We start from the raw sequence: 20629 nt of genomic DNA on the forward strand, positions 1-20629 counted from the left end.
ACAAAGAAAAAAGCTGAAAAACTTAAAATCAACTGTTTGATCTATGAGAGAATTGAGGTCACAGGAGAAATCACCACTCTGAAAACTTGACGCACTCTGAAAACACTGACAAATACAGAGAATCACAGTACCTGAAGGAGAAACCACTGTTGGAGCCAGTATCAGGCAGGAATACTTAAGGGGTAATTGACTAATTACTGAAGACCAAGCACGACTAGAGAGTTAAAAACTCCTGGAGACCAGGCAGGGGTACACTTTTGTGAAGTTTACTTCCTCGAGCCCCGCCAGATTCTCACAGTGAATATCAGAGAAAAACTCTCTGCTTCCATCAGGAGGAGGAGAAAGCAAACACTTTGAAATATGCCCCCCAAATTCTGTTCTTAACAAAAGTGTGGCCTCAAAGGAAACTATTTTACTAGAGCCCAATGACATTGGGTCTTAACAGTCTAACCAACTGCAGTAAGGGAAATATCCAACTCCGGTTCCCTTTAGTCTTCCTGTTTCACTGAAATGGGGGAGGGGTGTGGAAGGAAGACAGAAGCAGTTGTGAAGGTCACTCCCAGGGGCCCATGATCACTAAAAGACTGAGACCTAATCAAAAAACTATAGGATGTTCCTCTCCCCCTCCATATTACCACCACATCACTAAAGGCCTATTCACTAGAGTTTTATGCAGTGCAACTGGGTATCATGTCCAACTTTCCACAACAACAAAAAAAACAAGGCATAGTCAAAGAGAAAAAGCCTAGTATGAAGAGACAAAGCAAGCATCAGAATCAGATTCATATGTGCCAGCGATGTTGGAATTATCAGACTGAGAATTTAAAATAACTGATTAATATGCTAGGAACTCTAATGGAAAAAGTGTACAACATGCAGGAACAGATGGGTAATATAAGCAGAGAGATGGAAGTTCTAAGAATTAACAGGAAATTCTAGAAATAAAAAATTCTGTAACAGAAATGAACAGTGTCTTTGATGGGGTCAGCAATAGGGTAGATGTGACTGAAGAAGAAAACTGAAGAATAGAGAGGGAGGGAAAGGTACAAAGACATATACCATGCTAACACTAATCAGAACAAAGCTGGAGTAACTGTTTCAGGCAAAGCAGACTTCAGAGCAAGGAAAATTATCAGGGATAAAGAGGGAGCATTATGAAGTGATAAAGGGGCCAATTCTCCAAGAAGACATCATAATCTCTAGTGTGTTTGCACCTAATGACAGAGCAGCAAAATACATGAAGCAGAAACTGACAGACTATCAAAGAGAGAGAGATGTATCCACTATTATGGTTGGAAACTTCAACAGCTGTTTGTCAGAAACAGACAGATCCAGCAGGGAGAAAATCAGTGAGTTGATTCAACATAGTTGAAATCAACAACACCATCAATCAACTGGTCTAATTGACATCTACAGAATACTTCGTCAAACAACAGCAGAATACACTCTTCTCCAACTCAGACAGAACATTTCCCAAGACAACATGAAACACACATTAACAAATTTAGAAGAATAGAAATCGTAAAGTATACTCTCAGACCACAATGGAATTAAACTAGAAATCAATAACAGGTAGTTGGAAAATCCCAAATACTTGGAGATTAATCAACACAATTCTAACACATGTGTCAAAGAAGTCTAAAAAGAAGTGAAAAATAATTTCAATGAAGTTGAAAATACAACTTATCAAAATTTGTTAAATGCAGTGAAAGCAATTTTTTGAGGGAAATTTATAGCATTGAATGTGTATATTAGAAAAAGAAAATTCTAAAATTATTAATCTAAGCTTCTACTTTGGGAAAATAGAAAAAAGGACAAATTAAATCCAAAGTAAGCATAAGAAAGTAAATAATAAAAATTAGAGCAGAAATCTATAGGGAAAATCAAACAAAACCAAAAGCTGATTCTTTAAAAAAGATCAGTAATATTGACAAACGTTTAGCCAGACTAAGAAAAAATGAGAGAAAAGACACAAATTACTAATATCAGAAATGAAAAGGAACATCACTACTGACCTCATAGACATTAAAAGGATAATACAGGAATATTATGAACAACTCTATGTGCACAGATTTGATAACCCAGGTGAAATGGATAAATTCCTTGAAAGATAATCTGCCAAAACTCACACAAGAAGAATTAGATAATCATTGAATAAGCTCGTCTATTAAAGAAAATGAATCACAATCAATAACCTTCCAAAACAGAAAGCACCAAGAACAGATGGGTTCACTGGTGAATTCTACCAAACATTTAAGGAAGAACTTACACCAATTCTCTACAATCTCTTTCAGAAAATAGAAGCAGAAGAAATACTTTCTAACTCATTCTGAGGCCAGCATTACCCTAATAGCAAAAGCAGACAAAGACATTACAAGAAAGGAAAACCATAGATCACTGTCTCGTTAAGATAGATATAAAAATCCTGAACGAAACATTAGCAAATCAAATCCAACAATGTATAAAAGGAATTATACACCACAACCAAGTGGGATTTATCCCAAGTATTCAAGGTTGGTTGAACATTCAAAAATCAATTAATGTAATCCATCACATCAAAAAGCTAAAGAAGAAAAATCATATCATATAAGTTCATACAGAAAAAGCATTTAGTGAAATCCAACACCCATTCATGATAAAAATCTCAACAAACTAGGAATGGAGGGAAACTTCCTCAACTTGATAAAGAACATCTACAAAAAATCTACAGCTGACATGCTTAATGGTGAGAAACTGGATACTTTCTCAGTAAGATCAGGAACAATACACAATGTCTCCTCTTAACCACTCCTATTTAACATCATTTGGAAAGTCCTAGCTAATGCAATAAGACAAGAAAGGTAAAGCCAGACTAGAAAGGAAGCAATAAATGTGTTTGTTCACATGTGACATAGAAAATCTTGAAGAATCAACACAAATACTCCTGGAACGAGTAAGTAATTATAGCAAGGTTGGAGGATACAAGGTTAATATACAAAAGTCAATTGCTTTCCTATATACCACAATGAATAACTGGAATTTGAAATTAAAAGCACAATTTAATTTATTAGCATAAAAAACCTTTTGGTATAAATCTAACAAAATATGTACAAGATCTAAATGAGGAAAACTACAAACCTCTGATGAAAGAAATCAAGGAAGATCTAAATAAATGGAGTGATATGCCATGTTCATGGATAGGAAGGCTCAATATTAAGATGCCAGTTCTTCCTAGTTTTGTCTATAGATTCAATGTAATCCCAATTAAAATCCTAGCAAGCTATTTTGTGAATGTCAACAAGCTTATTCTAAAGTTTTATGGAAAGAATTAAAGGAAGATATGATGACAATGATTCATCAAATAGAGAACATTGATAAAGACGGAGAAATTACAAAAAAGAAACAAATGGAAATTCTGCAGTTGAAAAGCACAATGGCCCAAATGAAAAATTCACTAGAGAGGTACAACAGTAGTCTTCAGTACAGAAGGAAGACTTGAATAACATGAAGATGAATAGAGATTATGCAATCTGAAACACAGAAAGAAAAAGTAATGAAAAAGCTGAAAAGAGCCTCAGAGAAATGTCAGACACCATTAAGTGCACCAAATATGCTCACCAAGAGCAAGAGAAGGAAAGGAGAGACAGAAAGGAGTGTAAAGATATCCAAAGAAAGAATAAAAACTTCCAAAAATTGATGTAAAACATTAATCTAAATATCCAAGAAGCTCAACAAACTTGTAGCATAAATGCAAGGAGATTCACATTGAGACACATCATAGTCAAAATGTTGAAATTGAAAGAGAAAATCTCAAAAGCAGCAAGAGAAAATACACTAAGATTGACAGATAATTTCTCATCAGAAACAAGTCCAGAAGGCTGTAGGATGAAATATTCAGGTGCTGAAAGAAAAAAATAGTCAACCAAGAAACCTATATCCAGGAAAAGTATCTTTAAAAAATGAAGGTGAAATGGCTATTTCCAGATAAACAGAAGCTGAGAGAATTCTTTGCTAGCAGATCTGCCTTATAAGAAATATTGAAGAAATCTCTTCAGGCTAAAAGGAAGTAGTAAGATAGTAATTTCAATCCACAAGAAAAGACAAATAGTGCTGATAAAAGCAATTAAATAGGTAATTACTTTTTTTAAGTATAATTACAATTTCTTTTCCTTTCTTCTCTTAATTCATTTAAGAGCAAATAAAACACTTTCTATAAAATGTACTTTGAAGTCTTAACATATAGAAATGTAATATATTAGACAATAATAGAACAAAAGGAGGAGGTGGAAAAGAAACTTTATTGGAGCAAGGAAATGACACTCAATGGAAATTAAATCCATAGGAAGCAATGAAGAGAACCAAACATGGTAAATAGGGTTAATATAAAAAGTTTATAAGTAAGTTTTTAAAAAACTTATCTTCTTTAAAACACATCAGATAGCATAAAGCAATAATTATAACACTTTTCTTGGGCTTGTGACATGCATAGATGTAATTTATATAAGAATAATACCACAAAAAAGAGGATCAAGCTAAATGTAAGGAAAATTTGTATATCTTATTGAAATTAAGTTAGTATAAATCTGAAGTAGATTCTGGTAAATTAATATATATTCTAAGCCCTAGAGTAACCCTTAAGAAAATCACTCGAAAATATAGTTGAAAATTATAAAAGGAATAAAATGTTATATTAGAAAATACCCTCTTGATACAAAAGAAGGCAGTTATGGAGGAATAGAGAGAGAAAAATATGTAAAACATATAGAAAACAAATAGTAAAAATGGCAGAAGGAAGTCCTACTTATCAGTTTCCATTAAACATAAAAGAATTAAACTCTCCAATTAAAAGGCAGAGATTGACAGAATGAATAAAAAACATGATCCAACTATATGCTGTTTACAAGAGGCTCACTTTAGATTCAAAGACACAATAAGTTGAAAATATAAAAATGGAAAAACACACACCATGTAAATAGGGAACAGAGAGCTGCATTGGCTATCTAATATCAGGAAAAGTGTACTTTGAGGCAAAAATTATTACTAGAGACAAAGAGGAGCATTCTATAATGATAAATGGTCAATAGTTCAAGAAGATGTAACAATTATAAAACATATGTACAACTTAAACACAGCCCAATAATATAGGAAGAAAAAATTTAGAAAAAGACAATTCTATGATAATAGTTGGAGACTTCAATACCCACTTTCAAAAACTGATAGAACAACTAGGCAGAAGATCATCAAGTAAACAGAAGACTTAAAAACATTGTAAGCCAACTAGACCTGAAAAACATCTATGGATCGCTCAACCCAACAATAGCGAATACACAGTCTTCTCAAGGGCACATGGAATGTTCTCCAAGATAGACCCTATGCTAGGCCATAAAACAAGCCCTCAATAAATTCAGAAGGATTTCAGTCATACAACATGTTGTGGAATTAAATTAGAAGTCAACTATAGAGGGAAATTTTTGAAATTTACAAGTATGTGAAAATTAAATGCAATTAACTGTCCAACTGGTCAGAGAAGAAATCACAAGGTAAATTAGATATACTTTGAAATGAATTAAAATGAAGACACAACATATCAAAACTATGGGAGGCATCTAAGTAGTACTTAGATGGAAATGTATATTAAAGAAAGAAAAGATCTCAAATTAGTAACCTGAAATTCTACCTTAATACACTTGAAAAAGAAGAGCAAACAAAAACCTAAAGTAAAGTAAGCAGAAGAAAGTAAACAATAAAGATAAGAACAGAAGTAAACAAAAGATAACAGAAAAATAGAGAAATCAATGAAACCAAACTTGATTTTTTTAAAAGATCGACAAAATTGACAAGGCTTTAGCTAGATTGACCAAGATAAAAAAAGAAAGAAGACTCAAATTATTAAAATCAGAAATGAAAGAGGGGACATTACCAGCAACCTTACAGAAATGAAAAAAAAAAAAGGACTATAAGGGAATGCTTTGAACAATTTTTTGCTGATAAATTAGATAATTTAGATTAAATAACAAATTCCTATAAAGACACAAACTATCAAAATTGATTAAAGAAGGAATATAAATCTGAATAGACCTGTAACAGGTAAAGAAATTAAATTAGTATTTTTTTGAAGTCCATGCCCAGATGGCTTTGTTCAAAAGACTTTATTCAAAAGACTTAATACCAATTCTTCACGAACTTTTCCAGAAAAACATAAGAGGGTAGAATACTTACTAACTCACTCTGTGAGGCTATTATTATCCTGATACAAAAACCAGACAAAGATATCACAAGAAATTTACAGACCATAACTTTTATGAATGTAGATGCAAAAATCCTCAACAAAATACTAGCAAACCAAATCCAGTAGTATATAGAAAGGATTATACATCATGATCAAGTGAGATTTATCTCAGGAATGCAGGATTGATTTAACATTCAAAAATTATGTAATACACTATATCAGTAGAATTAAGGACCAAAACCATGTGATCATATCAAGATGCAGAGAAACATCTGACAAAATTCAACACCTCTTCATGATAAAAACACTCAGCAAACTAAGAATAGAAAGAAACATCTTCTACCTAATAAAAGGAATCTACCACAAACAAAAAAACCACTTCTCAATAGCTAACATCATATTTAATAGGCAAACAACGAGTGCTTTCCCCCTAAGATCAGAAAGACAAGAATGTCTGCTCTCACCATCGCTATTTAACGTTGAACTGGAGGTTTTAGCCAGGATGATTAGGAGGGGGAAAAAGGAAATAAGAAGCATCCAGATTAGAAAGGAAGAAGTAAAACTATGTCTCTTTGCAGATGACATGATCTTGTCTATAGAACATTCTAAGGAATCCACTAAAAGCTATTATAACTAATAAATGAATTCAGCACTCATAGGAGTTCTAGATACTTAAGAATTGGATGAGACTGTCAGCCTCAAGGGCAGAGAATGTTTCTTTTAAGTATCCTGCCCCATCTCTTCTCCTCTCTCCTCTCTTCACCAGAACACCAAACACAATGCTTCTGAGCTGACCTGAAGTTAAGTAGGTCCTTTTCCTGGTCTTTCCAAGCTGCTAGTAAAGAGTGAATATATCAATTTAAGACATTGATATCTTTTGTCTTTGAGAATCCATGGGAGCGTTTCAATTTACAATGCAGTTGACTGGCTGTGTTCTATCATTGTCTTTGAGTTCCCCACCCTAAAGAAAACTCAGCTTTCTGACACAAAGTATTAGTAATCAATGTAAAATTTACTGAACATTCCATAGAGAAGAGAAGGTTTACACTGCACACCACACAACGAGTAACTCAGGAAATCCCCTTACTAAATTTCTCTTCCCCACAAAGCCCATCACGAGCACCCCATCCTCTCCTCACTTGGCCATTTCCCTATGTAGGGCCCAGCCTGGATGGCTCTTCTGTTGCTCCTAACCCATACCCTCCCAGCTCGTTCCCTCTCCCTCCCTCCCTCCCTCAAACTCATTACTTTTACACACAGCAAATTAACTTTTCCCCAGATCCTGCAAACTGGCACGTCCCTCCCCAGATCCTCTGCAAATAAGTTCATTTCTGTCACAGGGAACTAGTGAGGAATATTACATTCCATAAATTAAATATACATGTATTGGGAAAATTATTTTGCTACTTCGTGCCTCAGTTTCCTGGGAATAATAACAACAGCAGTGACATCATAGAGTTGATGTGAATTAACTACATAAAGTTCTTAGAATGAGTGGTGCAGATGAAGCACTGGACAGATGTTAGTTGTTATTATCAAATAGAAAGGGATTATTAGTACCAACAAAAGTTCTTGTCAAAATGTCACATCTAAAATAATATTTTAATAACACTGCTCAGCCACCTATTAAATTAATAGCAGTTAATCTTTTTTTTAAGATTGGCACCTCAGCTAACATCTGTTGCCAAACTTCCCTTTTTTTCCTTCTTCTCTCCGAAGCTCCCCAGTACATAGTTATATATTCTAGTTGCGGGTCCCTCTGACTCTGCTATGTGGGACGCCACCTCAGCATGGCCTGATGAGCCGTACTATGTCTGTGCCCAGGGTCCGAACTGGCAAAACTCCAGGTCACTGAAGCAGAGCGCATCAACTTAACCACTCGGCCATGGGGCTGGCCCCACTTAGTAATTGATCTTGTGAGGAAAGATCTATCTAAATGATCTTATATGTCTGTTCTGCAATTAGCAAAATTCAGTGGGAAAACTTGCAAGCTGATAGAACTGAAGTGGAATCTTGGATCTGTCAGTTTGTCAGACTACACACTGTGTAGTCTCACACAAATTACGTAGCCTACTTGAGTCTCGGTTACCTCATCTGTGAATTGGAGTTTTTCGTTCTCTGTGTCAATTATCCCAGGTGAGGTATGCAAGGAACTCAGCAAAGAAGATAGGTGATAAATGAATGGCGAGTATTATTACTGATTAGTGGATGAAAAAGAATCTGCTTACAGATGATAGACATTCTGTCCTAAATCATTTCTTCAAATAATTCAGTTAAAAATATTTCTGTGGTTTCTTTCCTGCTTTTTGACCCTTAAACAATGTTTAACCTGCTGGATGCATCACCAAATGATGGAAGGTAAGTGGACAAAAGATTTCTGAAATGGGATTTTCAATTTCCTCTAGATTGTGAGAGAGGAGACCAGACTCTGACGACAACAGGGTTGAGAGGCATAACTCTGGTGTGTGATGCTCCCAACAGAAATCATCCTGGTATGGGAAAGCCTTGGAGTCACTGCCTCACACCACCAGAGGGCAGGCTAAGACCACAGAACACTGAGTTTTGGGGCGCTGCCTCTTGGATGAAGTCCAGCTCTGGTATAGGGGTGCTCTCTCCCATAATCATGATTCCTGACTTCCCTCTCTGAGTTTTCATTTTAGATACTGTGAGGCCAGGAGATTCCAGGCTAGGTGAATCACCTTGGTGACTGCATCCTCTTTGTGCAGAGCTGCCTTCCCAAGGAGTGTAGCTCTGTGGCCTGCCCTCAGTGTAAGCTGCCAGTCTATCATATCCTCAGGGAGCACGTTTACTACAGTGCACCGAAGGGACAACATCCTTGCATATTGCATTTCCCTTGACCTGGGGAGTCTCTTTTGGGCAAGTCAAAGTCTTCCTCAGGCATTGGGAGAACAAAGTAAGAAACTTCAAACCCTACAGTGGTGTGAGAAGATGCCCAGCTTTCAGAAGTCCCGGCACTTTGCCAGCAAAGATGCAGCAGTGAGGTTCTTCAAGGCTTGTTTGGTGATTTTTATGGGAGGGGGCCTGGGTGAGCAAACTAATTATATTGGAGTATGACCCTCTTTAAACACACAGGAAAAGAATCTTGACCAAACCCTTGTAAAGTTGTCTATGCCTAACCAGTTCATTGGACTTTACAGTATTGTGAAGGCCCCAAGGGCAGCCTTCTTTCCCCTACCTGCTGGCTTCCCCTTCTCTCCCCATCAAGGAAGGGCAAGAAGCCACCACAGTTGTCACCCCTTTTCCCTTCTTCCTTTGCTATGCTCTCTTAATTGCTTTTACCATGAGCTTTCTCTGAAATTCTGGTGTGTGAGACCAGAAAGGCCTATACAGATGGCTAAGTGCCATACCATCCCATGGGCCCAGGCAACAGTTCCTGATGCAGCCCCAGAAAATACTGTCTCCTACATACAATTCACTGGGGAAAAAAAAAAAACTTAGGCTCTTCATCAATTTCCTCCAGCTAATAACCTCAGCTTTTCCTACAACTGATACAGGGCCTACATCTATTAACAGGGGCTTTTCCTACAGGGCCTACTTTATTAAAGCGTCAGAAAATTAGGGAATGTGAAATTAAGAAAGAAGCTTAAAGATCACCTACCTTCGACTAAGACCCTTATTTTACAGAAGGGGAAGATAAGGCCAGAGAAGAAAGGTGACTTGCCCAAGGTCACATAGCTGGTTAGTAAAAGATTCTAGACTGAAATCCAGTTACCCTGCCTACCAGTTGAAGACAGTCCTGTTCACCCTCAGTTTAAAGTGTTGGGTGGGAACCGTTATTTTTTCCCAAAGGTGATAAAGTCTGCATGTCTCTATTTGTGAATGTGGGGTGAGGAGACAAGCCCCTAGGAGCAAGTACAATGTTTTCAGCATTTAGAATGGTACTACATGAATACATACTAAAAAACATTTATTAAATGAATGGATGGACATGTGTGAACAGGAGGATGGAGAGTGGCCATGTGCACAATATTACCCATGGCTCAACAAAAGCAGACAAGTCAGGGGCACATGGGTGTTAGGGAGTGTGTTTGTCTCCTGGGTATGAAGCCTGCGTGAGGTAGAGTGTGTCTATGCATAAGCCGTGTCTCTAAGTACCAGGTATGCTGAGAGTCCAGTCTGTGACCCCAGGATTGGACTTAACCTCTTTGGGCTCCATTCCTTTATCTTGCGTAACATTAAGTAACTAATGTAGATCTCCAGGAATTGTCCCAGACCTATGTCAAACCACAGGCCTCAAGGAGGGAATGAATTTCACAGGAAGGTTATTTTGTCTTGTGGTCTTATAACACTGCGCTCTTTTTTTGGGAGGGGAGAGGCGGGTGGGGAGGCGGTCTTCCTGGAACATGTAATGGGTAGAAACCCAGCATTCCCACCTCTTAGCCTCCAACACATCTGGCTCCACTCCAAAATCTCAAGTCCCACTTCTCCCTCTCCTCTGTTCATGAGAAATGAGAACTTGGAAAAGAGAGAATTTTGAACTGCTTGTAGATGGTGAAACAATCTTAAAATAACCAGTGGGCTGTCTAAATTTTTACTACCTAGCTGGCCACTGATTTCATTTTATATCCCTTCCATATCCAGTGAAATCAGTGTCCTGTAACCATTTATTCTTCTTTTATCTGTTATGGGAAAATGTTCCTAAAACACAAAGGAGCTGGTTTCTTAAATTACATTTCATACTGCCATCCCCAGACCACCCACCACTTATGAATATATCTGTCCCAAAGTTCTAGTCTTGCGACATCAGGTAGATGATGAGATGGGAGAGGAGACTGGAAGAAGAGGACCAATAGAGAGCAGCTCCTGTCTTTTGGAGACAAGGTTCCTGGCACTTGACAGATCAGGTAAAGGAGAGTTGTGGCTCTGAAGGTTTGCCGAGTGGGTTCTGCCACTGCCTCCAGTGTCTGGAGCAGGCTTGACCTCCCCAGCTGGGGCTGTGACCCCAGCACAAGCAGCTATATTACCATGGCTGGAGGTCGTCCTTGCTACTGAGTCAAATTGTAATATGTTTCTCTGGAAATGAAAATTAACCTGAGCTTAATTCCTATCTCTATAAAAATAAACACCAGATGAATGAAAAGGTGAGATACCCTAACTCACCATGATATACAGTCAATTTTGTGCAGGGAATGGGCTCATTTAAGTTCTCTTTGATCTCATCAACAAATGGATATCACATTTAAATTCAGGTTCCAGCCTCTTTGCTCTAATCAGTTTTATGATATGTTGCAATGCACAAAAATGTACCTGGGTGCTAGGGGTTAGGTTTCTGATAGGCTCAGCGGTTACAGTGGGAAAATAGGATCTATAAAGAAAAATATTAGGAATGGAAACATTTAGTCTGAGACTGGTCAGGATAAGGATGACATAAATATGCCCCCAAATGTGGGAATTTTGCAAAGCAACCGCTGATCAGTTTTTGTTTGTTTGTATCACCTTGTAAGCCTAAGGAAAGACACAAAGTGCTTTACTGACAGCAAAACATGACAGATCCTGGACGGAATAAAATGTTAGGACGTCAGCAGTCAGGCAGCTCAGGGGGTTTCTATCATGGACAAATTCTAGCAGAGAAGAGATGGTAAGGATTAATTAATGTGACAGTTTTTTATTGAGTTACTACCATGAGCCAGGCAACAATTTCCCATTTGTAATACATCAATGTTAATAAAAGAAAAAGAGCCCTGCCCTCATGGACCTTATATTCTAGCATCTGGATATAGATATTATGATATAAACATGTAAGTAGGTAAATTCTGTGGTATGTTATAGGAAAAAAAATAGAGAAAGATGATGGAATTTGGGAGTTTGTAGGGGAAGAGACAGCCGTTACAATTTTAAATAGTGTACTCCAGATAGGCCTCAAGGGGAGGTTGACATTTGAGTAAACACCTGAAGGAAGTAAGGCAGTTAGCCACGTGCATATCTAGGGTAAGTGGGCTCCAGGCAGAGGAAACAGCCAGTGCAAAGACCCTGAGATAGGAGTGTGATTGGAGGAACATAGGAGGCAAGCAGGATTGAAGCCAAGTGATTCAGGGGGAGGGTAACAGGAGGAAAAGGGAGTGGGGAGGGGCAGACCATAGGCTTTCTGGGCCATTTTAAAGCCTTTGGATTTTCTCTGAAGGGCGTGGTGAGCTACTGGAAGGTTTGGGGCAGAAGAATGACATGATCTGATTTACACACAACAGTCTCTCCGGCTGCTGGGTTGAGGCATACATCTGACCTGAGCCAAAGCTTCCTTCAGAGGTTCTTACATCTCACAGCTAGATAAACAAGCAGATGAAACACGGAGATGCAGCACAGGGCAGCAAAAGGTAGTTTAAGGCAGCTAGAGAGTTAGTTATGAAGAGGATTGTTTTGAACAATCCTGTGTTGAAATTCCAGAGATATTTCCCAAGATGTACTAAGCCTTTTAGCAGTGGCTGTCCATTTTTGTGCCCTAGAGAATGTGCTTACTCTAAGTGTGCCACTCCAAGACTTTGGAGTCATCATTCATTCAATGAACATTTATTAAGCACTTGCCATACACTAGGGACTTTTCTAGATGTCAGGTCAAACAGTAACACTCTCTCCTCTTTTCATGTTGCTTATATTCTTATATATAGACAAGGCACTGACTTTACACATAAAAAATAGTAGACTATGGGGCCAGCCCCATGGCGCAGCAGTTAAGTGTGCACGTTCCGCTTTGGCAGCTGGGGGTTCACTGGTTCAGATCCTGGGTGTGGACATAGCACTGCTGACAAGCCATGCTGTGGTAGGCGTCCTATATATAAAAAAGTAGAGGAAGATGGGGACGGGTGTGAGCTCGGGGCCAGTCTTCCTCAGCAAAAAGAGGAGGATTGGCAGCAGTTAGCTCAGGGCTGATCTTCCTCAAAAAAAAACTAAAAAAAATTAAAAATAAATAATAGACCATGATAAGTGCTTTGTGATATATATGAGTCAAAGGTTCTGAGGCGGGATTAACTTTCATTGCCTGCAGAGTAAGGGGGCTTCATGAACCCCATTTCCTTGGAGCTGGCTTTTGAAGTTGTAGAAGTTCATGGAATACTCAGGGAATGGTGCCTCCTCCACAAAGGAATATGGAGTGAATAGGGGATGTGGCAGGAGCGCAGATGAAAGTTATGTTTCAAAAGGCATGAAATTCCTTGCTAAGAAAATCAGAATGAACACTGTAGGCAAAACCAGGAGAATCCCATCATCATTTGTATCTTTTAGGTAACTTTCAGCTGTTTCAAAGATAGGTTTGAAAATCACAGTGAAGTTTCTTTCCTTCTCTCCGCCGGCCCCCCACCACCCCATTTTTGACCCTGTAGTTCTGTAGACATGGGTGTTACTGGAGAAGCCTAAAGGCAAGAGACCAAGAGTTTCTTCTCTGGAGACCACCTAGGGACTACTTTAATAGGTGGATGATAAGAGTTTAAACCAGCAAGGTTTCCATGGCAATAGAGGGGCAAGGACAGATGGAAAGATTTCAGGGATATCATGGGAAAGGTTACTCTACGTCACCTGCACACTATACTATTATCTCATGTCAGATAGTGTGACAGGCGAGGCTTCTCTGACTCATCCTGGTAAATGGCAAGTGCGGGGCTGTTTCCTAAGCTACCATGTAATCTAGGCGCACGTTTATTTGTGTGCCCATTAGGTTGCCAGCTTCTTTAAAGCAGGGTTATTTTTTCATCTCTGTGTTCCTCGAGCCTTCTAATGACCCGCCAAAAGGTGTGCCAGATGGTTGCTGAATGAGTGGAAAATAGACATTCATAAATTAAGATCACAGGCTATCTGGCAGTAAAAGCACTGGCATTAAAGGTTCAATGATAGCAAGACAGTACGCTGATTACCATTCCACTTAACTTTTCGCAGCACTTCTTTTTTTAAAAAAATTTTTATTAAGCTGGCAAACTCCCCATCCCACAAATAGCCATAGAGGCTGAAGTACTAGCTTCAAAATAACTTTTTTTCCTAGATCATTTTATCGGGCGGCAATGTGCAAGGGAGTGTTCTAAAAAGACGTTAGTCAAGATGTAGAACATGGGAAATCCCGTTTCCCCCATCAAATTGACGAGGAAGCGGAACCCAAATCAAGTCCCCAGATCCCAACTGCACGCCGGCGCGGCGGAACCAAACCGTTGACGCTGCGGTTTCTGGGCGCTCGCGCGAGTAAGCAAGCACGGACCGATTGCTTTTGCCTGGTGGAGGCCCTTTAGGAGAGGACCGTGAACTCGCAGGCTGCGGAAAGGCAGAGTCTAGGACGTCCTGGTCTGTCCCGGAGCTTGAACCGCTCAGGTCGGGGAGGCCGTACTGGGCGCGTTTGGCGACTCGTCCGAGCGGGTCGGAGAGTTCACTCATGTTTGCACACGCGGTGATGCGCGCCCTGCGCAAGGACAAGACCCTTCGCTGCGGAGTCGCCGTGTTAGTGCTGGATTGGTGAGAGGCAGGAGGCTTGAGGAAGCATCGGCGGCATTCCGGAAGGGGTGGGGCCTCCTGCTGGGCCGCAGAGAAGTAGCGGGAATGTGTAGTAGGGGAGGCCGGGGTCAGGGGCCGTGGCCCTGAGGGGGCAGTCGATGGCTGGGGAGTTATTAGACAGTCCTTCTGCTCACGGGTGAGAGACTTGCAGGCCTCACAAAGTTAACGTCCATCAGAGCCAGACTGTAACCCAAGTCTGGATGATTGCAAAGCCTGCATTCTGCTACTTAGTACAGCGTGACGCCTCTCGGGATCGCTGGGACTGAATGCAATTACTGCGTAATCATACCATTTGGGGCATCCCCATGCATCAGTTTCCTAGTTTGTGAAATGGGCTTAATCCGAATTTCACATGGTTGTGAGGATATACAAAGTGTTTAGCACAGTGTCTGCCATGTGGACTCCCAGAGTGGTAGCTGTGTTATCCTTTGTATTTTTCCAGCTCCTTGTATGTACCCTTAGTGTGTTACTACTCACATGATATTCGGTTGTTTCTTTATGTGCTTGTACCCCTTTCTACACTGAGTGCCCTGAGAATGCGGGTTGACATTGGTATAACCATGGAAGGATTAGGCCTTGGAATCAGACCCGACTTGAAATCCGGACAACTCCCTTTGTTTGCTCTGTGGCTTTGGGCCAGTTGTTTGCTTTTGTAATCCTCAGTCTTGTCCATAAACAGCATAATTTGGATAAGCTTTAGAACAGGCGGTAGGCCTTCCAATCTGAGTGAAGTCCAATGATACTAATGAGGCCAAGGACAAAGGCGACTTCGTTTTAAACACAAAACAGTTTGGGAAAGGTTATAAGGCTTATCTCTGGTGGCCTGTCAGACACACTAATTGACCTATTGGCACAGTTGGAGTCAGGCAGACAAAATATTGGATTCAATGCTCTTAAACTAACAGAACTGCTGGAATGAATGCAGGTAATAGGTCCTCTTTCCCATGTAAGAAGGTTATGTAAAGAATGTCATGTTTTTACATAGATTCCATAATTACGATGACACCTTCAAGGCAGATTATTTCCTCTGATAAATAGTAGGAATCTGTGTGGAACAACATACAGAAGAGGACTTTAAGGTACTGGGTATACACTAATAATTTTATCCTTTCCTTCCTTGATAAACCTCTTGAAAAAAATAATGAATTTGCTGTGTCAGCTTCTTCTCTACTATTCCCTCAATTGCCCCTGCTGATGGCAACAGTGACCCACTACTTTCTAAATCCAATGCTTTCTCATCTTTATCCGCCCTGACTGTTCTGTACTACTAGTGCTGACTTCCTGCTTTTCAAAAACCCTGTTGTCTTACCTAAAGCCAGTGTGCTTCCATTTTTTTTTGCTAGCTTGCAGCTCATTCTCATTTTCCGTCATGGTTTTCTTTGGTCTGTCCATTAATCTGTATTTTTCAGCACTCCATTCTAGCACTGCTAATTCCACATGTCCAGAACCAAACTTGATTTCTTTTCCAAGCTTTGTTCTTCACTCTTCACCTCCTTCAGCCACCGGTACCAGAGTTCATCACGGTCTTATTCAGTCTGTCTCTCTGTCCTCTCATCTATTTATTTTCCCTACTACCTTGGTTCGGTCCTCAGTCATGCCTTATGTTTCTACTCACATTCTCATGTTTCCTACTCAATGGGCAGGAAATTTGAATGGCTGGGGACTAGGATTATCTTGAGGCTTCTTCGTGCACAGATTTACTCCCTAGGCTGGAATGATTTTTGTGGCACCTACTCATGGTCCCTCTCTGCTTCTCATAGCATGGTCCTGAGTCCCCAAAGGAGCATTCTGAAAGAGAGTATCTGGAGACTGAGTTCCAAGGGAACCAGGTGGGAACTTCTTTATTTTTAATCTAGACCTGGAAGTAACCAAGGTTCAGTTCTGCTGCATTCTCTTAGTTACATGCAAACCACTCAGGCCAGCTGAACCCAGATTCAAGGGGAGAGAAATTAAGACCCCATTGTTTGATGGCAGAATGACAAGGTCACCTAGCATAAGAGAAAATGGGATGAGAGAGACCTTCAGAAAATACTGTCAAATATATATAATATATGTGTACATAGATATTTGTGTGTGTACTTGTGTGTATACACAGAGAGAGAGAGTTGTTTTTTTCCCCCAGAGAACAATAATATTAGTCAATTAGTCTGACCTTTTTTTTTCCTGCTTTTTTGCCGGAATCAAGGTTTTGCCCCCATCGGTGCCACTTCCGTCTCCCCTCCCCATTATTTTTGTGGTAGCTGCACATGGCTACTATACGCAAAAACGTATCCTTAGACTAGGTAACCACTGTGCAGGCAAAAGGGCATTTGCCATAAATACTTGGAATGGCCATTCTACCCAGCTCTTCACCTGAGTAAGTGAAGCTTTATAAAGAGGAAGGTGGTCTGGCTTCTCAGCCTTCATCACTAATCAAAAATAGAGAACAGGTTTTCCTTCTCCCTGTAATTTGGATGATACATGTAATCTCAATTTATTGAGGTTTCCCTAGAGCCCTTTAGCAGATTACCAATCCTTTTCATAGTGCCCTCTTTCCTGAATTCCAACTAATAACTTTTTCACCACTCCCATGTTGCTTTTCGCCATTGGAGGAATGTTCCTATCACATGCTTGAAATTATATTAATAGGTAGGTAGGTGCAATTTTGAATGTAACACAAGGACTTTGGAATTGCTGTCGTGGTCTCCTAATGTGACCTCTAGGACCAGAGAAGGTGCTTCGTATTCTAGTTAACCTCTGTTTGCTATGATGTAGTTAGGTTAAGAGAAAGTTTCCACAGAAGTGAAATTCCTAATTTTGTCCACCTCCAAGATAACCCCACTTTCCACTGGCAGTTATGGCGCTAGACATGCATGTGTCCCTCAGTATCCTCTCAGCACATAGTGCTTCCCAAACTCTGTGTTCTGCTTTCACATTTTTTGGTAATATCTGTGTACACCTTTACTATCTGTATCAGTTTCCTATCGCCATGGTGACAAATTACCACAAACCTAGTGGCTTAAAACAGTACAGATTTAGTATTTTGCAGTTATGGAGGTCAGAAATCTGACATGGGTCACAGGGCTAAAATCAGGGTGTTGTCGTGGCTGCATTCTTTTCTGGGGGCTCTTGGGGAGAATCCATTTTTTTGCCTTTTCTGGCTCCTAGAGGCCAACCATATTCATTGGCTTGTGGCCCCTTCCTCCATCTGCAAAGCCAGAAATAGAGGTTTAAGTCCTTTCGCATCACTCTGACCATTTCTTCTGCCTCCCTTTTCCACTTGTAAGGACCCTGGTGATTACATTGGGACCACTGGATAATCCAGGGTAATCTTCCTATTTTAAGGTCAGCTGTTAGCTACCATAATTCCATCTGCAACCATAATTCCTTTTTGCCACGTAAAATAACATATTCACAGTTTCCAGTGATTAGAACATGGACATCTTTGGCAGAGCCATTATCCTGCCTACCACAAGGAGATTTTTATTATTTTGGAGAAGTCCTATCTGAATATGATACCAAGATGATAGGGAAAAGGTGTAAATATCTCACAAATAACAATCATCATCATAATCTTCCATTAAAACTGACATCTCTAATATGTTTGAAAAGTAAGTGATAAACTTGTACATATATATATCAACTCACTAAAATACTTAACGATATAAAACCATCTACAGGTTACCACTTAAAGTTTTTTCAACCTTAATAATATCCAAAGAAATATGAATCAGCGAGATCTTAAACAATATTCTCTACCTGTTGGATTGGCAAAGATTTAAACAGTTAATAAGGTAAAGAGTTAGTGAAAATGTGCAGAAATATGTATGCTGTTGGTGTTAATGAATTTCATAAATTTATCAAAATTTAAAATGGGTATCCCTTTGACCTAATATTTCTATGTCTGCAAAGTAAATATTCAGATGTTCTTTACAATATTATTTGTAATTTGGAAGAAAAGGAAAAAGGAGATAATCTATATGTCTAAAAGAAGCTTTGGTATATATAAATTATGATATATCTATATGGTAGGCTAACACCTGTCCCTTTAAAAATGTATGGATGGAGGACTTCTAGTTCTGGCCAAGATGGAGTATCCCCCCCCCCCCCCCCCCCCCCCCCCCGCCAGTCTTCCCTTACAACTAAAAAACCCTGGGTATAACACAACAAACAAATATAGGAAGACTCTGAAAAGTGGAAGGAAGATTGCAGACGGCCTAGGGACCTCATAAAACTCCATTAAGAAATGAGACAAAGTAGTTACCTGGCTTCTGGATAATAGATATTTACCTCATTTCTTAATGCATATGAATCTTTTGGTAAATAGCAAAGTGTATTTTTTTTTTAAAAAAAGTCCTTTATGGCAAAGTCAGATCATCCTAAGCCTCTACAGGGTTACTCCTTACTTCTGGAGTTGATGCATTTGTCAACAGCTGAAAATGAGATAGTCCCTGGGGAGTCCCATGCTTCTGAAGAAACGTTCTTATTATAAAAACTGTACTTATGTAAGTAAGTGAGAAATGTAATCATTTTTATTAACAAGTCTCTAGTTATACTTGACAGAGGTTTGGGGATACTTGGCTCATATAGCAGCTACTGAAGGAATCCTTTTGAAAAGCAGTAGAATTTAAATAGCTCGGAGGACGATGACAGGGAAGTAATATGGGGGTTTTGGAAAAGAAAAATATGTGGGATGGATCATAGTCCTGTCAAGCAGGGCATGCCAGGGCAAGGAAAGAAGGAAGTCACAGTAGACTCTGTCTTACTGGGTCATTTTAATCACTTGTGTCATCTGCTTAATCCTTGGAAATAGAATTATTCACTTCATTTTTTTTAGTCTTAGTTCTCTCTCCTCTGTCTGCATTTCAACATGTCTATCTTTGATTATGCTGATATGCTCCTCTGTGATGTCCACTCGAGCATTCAGGGAATCCATATTTTGCTTTATCTGTTCCATTGTGTCTTTCATCTCTAATATTCTGATTGATTCTTCTTTATAGTTTCAATCTCTTTTGTGAAGTAGCTCCTGAACTCATTGAATTGTTTCTCTATATTCTCTTTTACCTTGTTGAGTTTTCTATGATAGCTATTTTGAATTCATTGTCATTTAGATTACATATTTCTGTATCCTCAGGACTGAGTTCTGGGTGCTTCTTGTCATCTCTCTGGTCTGGAGATTTGATGTAGTGTCTGATGTTGCTAGTGGTGGGTTGGGTCTTTTGCATTCTGATATTATTTGGTTGCAGTTACTGCCTACCGCCATTGGGAGGGGGTCAAGAGCCACGTATTCTGAGCCCTCTGCCTTTGGCTGACATCCCAGGCAGTGGAGCAGCCTTGGGGTGGGTGGGGGCAGGGGTGCTATCTCCTGCGTGCTCTCGGGGTTTTCTTGCTCTGCTCTCGCTATCTGGTCTCCTGGTTTGTTGGTTTGATGAGGTTACCCCCAGACAAAACTTTTCACCCCGTTAGAGGGCCTCTCTCTAGACTGCAAGGGCCCTAGGGAGTCCTTGATGATCCCGCAAACGAACATCCCCTCCCCCCGTTCCTTCCCTCATGGTGCCACTGGGGTCATGGATCACAGTCTTTAGGGGAGGGAGTGAAGTTCTCACTTACCCCATTCCAGCTCCTCCAAGGGGGGCTCTAGCCTCTCTGCTCACCATCGTATGGTTTCATGTTTCTCTGCTATTTTTTTTTTTTTTTGAGGAAGATTAGCCCTGAGCTAACATCTGCTGCCAAGCCTTCTCTTTTTGCTGAGGAAGACTGGCCCTGAGCTAACGTCCCTGTCCATCTTCCTCTGTTTTATATGTGGGATGCCTACCACAGCATGGCTTGCCAAGCGGTTCCACGTCCACAACCAGGATCTGAACTGGTGAACCCCAGGCCACCTAAGCAGAACATGCGAACTTAACTGCTGTGCCACTGGGCTGGCCCCTCTCTGCCATTTTTGTGTGTGTTAGG

The sequence above is a fragment of the Equus quagga genome, unplaced genomic scaffold, assembly GCF_021613505.1.
Source record: "Equus quagga isolate Etosha38 unplaced genomic scaffold, UCLA_HA_Equagga_1.0 220_RagTag, whole genome shotgun sequence".
Taxonomy (NCBI): Eukaryota; Metazoa; Chordata; class Mammalia; order Perissodactyla; family Equidae; genus Equus; species Equus quagga.